The sequence below is a fragment of the Lathyrus oleraceus genome, chromosome 7 (assembly GCF_024323335.1).
Source record: "Lathyrus oleraceus cultivar Zhongwan6 chromosome 7, CAAS_Psat_ZW6_1.0, whole genome shotgun sequence".
NCBI lineage: Eukaryota > Viridiplantae > Streptophyta > Magnoliopsida > Fabales > Fabaceae > Lathyrus > Lathyrus oleraceus.
In genome coordinates this window covers 474978531-474981537 of record NC_066585.1, presented here as the reverse complement: position 1 = coordinate 474981537, position 3007 = coordinate 474978531, and the positions used below count along the sequence as shown (strand labels likewise).

Here is a 3007-nt window from a genome sequence, read left to right as displayed (position 1 = left end):
CCCCAGGGTCACGTGGGCTGTTCACATATTTATTTATTTTTATTTTTTTGTCTTTTTTGAAAAGTGAGGGATCTCTTAATGAGATCCTTAAGAGAGACGTTGAGAGTCCCTCTTTTGAAGGGAGAGATTTTTCTTTTTTTCTTTTTGTCCTCTTTTGAAAAGTGAGAGAGAGGAGAGAGATATCCTTCTATTCCTTTTCTTATTTTTAATTTATTCCTATTTTTTTGATTGGTTGAAACAAAAATTACATGGATTGCAAGCATGAACCATTGATCAATTGAATCTAATGGTCAATATGAAAGCAAAGAAACACAACTAATTTAAATAATAAAAATACCCCTTCTAGATGCTCTAATTTAAAAACAAATTACATTAATCAAAGGAAATAAATAAATAAAAAAAATAAAAAAAATCACACCTTTAAAAATAACCATAATAAAATAAAAAAAGACATGAACAATCCTATTTAACTTTTCTGAATCTTTTAACAAAAGGATAAAAAATGGGTTTAAAATAAATAAAAATTTGGACGCAAAGAATGCTCGAAAAATTAAAATGAAAGCACCAAAATAATCAGTGTGAAATAAATTTATTGAGAAAAAAAAATACAGCGTTTCTTTTAATTTTGAAATAAATTTTGACCGATTAAATAGGCTTGAGCTGATCAAAAAGGTGGCCAAGAAAATTAGCTGAAAAATAAATCGAGCATACTGGATTAACCTACGCGAAACGTAGATTAATAAAATTGATGTCTAGAAGCTTGATTTTAAAATTTTTTCATTCATTGATTTGACGCACATCTGTTGATTAATTCAATCGGTTTGTCTATAATTTCCAAAAAAATTATTTCGACTGATTTTTTAGGCACTATGCGGTATGGAATGCATGGTATGATATGTAGACATGCAATAGCTATGATTAATGTGTTGAATCAGCGATTCAGGGTCAAAATTGGGGTATGACAACAAGGATGGGAGAAACTTTGTCTCATCATTCCTCACTGCTTAAGGCTTATAGCTTACAATTTGGATCGCACTTATCAAGTGTTAACACATTTGTCGTGCTGGAGAATGTAGTCCACTTTGCTAGCTATGCTTGACTGATGTTGACTTGAAGTCTTGATCTTGCACTTGAACCTTGAGGTCTTGAGCTCCTGAGATTCAGTGTATCCACCATATCTTGAGAGAAATGAACTTGCCATATCAAGTGATCAAGGTTTTTTTGATTATTTAAATAAACTTAGGGCTTACATCACGATTACAAAGGATTTGGTTGACCAAAGTGTCATTTGGTCAACACTAATCATCGGGATTAAAATAATAGTTGAAATAGGTACACAATAAACCCATTGAATTATTTAATAAAATCAGGCACATTCTAATTAAAACCCTAAGTTAAAGGATCATGCATAAAAATCAGAATTTGCTACCTAGGGGTAAAATGGTCAAAATATGCAAATTGATTAAATGGAATCAAGATTATTTTAGAATTAATTAAAACTAATTAATTAATTAAAAACAAAGTGAATATACGATGGAAAATTAGGCTAAGTTCCAATAACTAAAACCTAAAACTTCTAATGATTACAATTAACCGATTAATCGTAATCAATCACAAAAATCTATTAATCATATTAATCAAAAACTATTAATTACACTAATTACAATTAATGAATTAATCACTTGATCAAAACTAATTATATTAACATCCATTATGTATTAACCTAAGAAATGACAATTATGGAATTAATCAAGAATTAATTAATTAAGTAAAGGTTAAATTAAGAAATATCAAAACATAATGGAGCAGGAGGTACAAGCTTCATATCTAAGGTGCCAACAAAGCTGGTTTGGGCCCAGAATACCTTGAAGATGTGAAACGCACAACTGGAAAATGCTTCAACAAAGATTTCACGCAAAGTGAACCACGATCTGACCCCGGTGTCGCTGTCCCCAAGGCGAAATTCAGATCAAACCGCAACTCCATCGGCATCACGTCCAACACCAGTTGAATCTGAACTCAACAACCGTTTTTGCAAACGTAATTCCACGTCTTCAATTGATCCCTTCGTATTTCGATTCAACACGGTTCGAATTCGGTGCTTCGCTTTTGGTTCGAGCTCGAAAATATGAATTGAAGGAAAAAGCATGAAGAATTCTAATAAATCAACGCGACATACCTACGGAAATGGTTTCGGCTTCGCCGGTAATTCACTCTCCACTTTCTTCAATTATCCTCTTCTATTTGTATCCCCATCTTCCACCTTCTTTATTTTTGCTGAATTTGTGGAATTTTGATGGACCGTTTGAGCTGACGCGTACGGGTGCGTGAGAGGGGGAGAAAGCTCGAGAGTGCAACTTGGAGGACTTGAGAGATGTTAGCAATCAGAGCCTGAAGAAAAGTTGAGAGTGAAGATTGAAGCATACAGAAAGGAGGTTCTGTTTGGAGAATGAAGCTGAAACAAAATGGTAGAAGAGTGAAGGATGAAGAATAATAAATGTTGAAGAAGAGATTGAAGACCGAAGAAAAAAATCCCCAAAGAGCGGTAAGTGAAGTGTTATTTATAGAATTCCCAAAATTGGATATGGTTTTTTCAAATTGATTTTCATTTTAATTGGATTTTGATCTTTAAATTGATTATTTCAATTTCTAGATTAATTTTAAATTATTTTAACCAATTCACCCTTTCTAACAATTAAATGTCCAAATCCATGTAGGTAACCACTTAACAAGTATCCATATCCATTAACCAATCCAAACTTCATCCAATTCAAATTTGAAGTTATATTTTTCAATATCAATCTAACATTGCAATTCATATGCATTTTGCTACACTTTTGCATTCAAATCATAGTTCACTTCCTATCATATATCCAACCTCAATTTGCAAATTCATTTCAAATATCTGCAAATTAAATTACCATTTACATTGTTTAATGCATGAATTTCCAACCAAAAAATCCATTACAAATTAACCATGTCAACATTCAATTTCCAATTTTTAAGA

The 3007-nt window shown here is 31.9% G+C and overlaps 1 long non-coding RNA gene across 1 annotated transcript; it reads left to right on the top strand.

Moving 5' to 3' along the window:
* The first annotated feature begins 1756 nt into the window (after nt 1–1756).
* LOC127106868 (uncharacterized) lies at nt 1757–2678 on the top strand. Its single transcript, XR_007795521.1, has 2 exons — nt 1757–2205; nt 2311–2678. It is a non-coding gene; the product is annotated as an uncharacterized LOC127106868 (long non-coding RNA).
* The last annotated feature ends 329 nt before the right edge of the window (nt 2679–3007 follow it).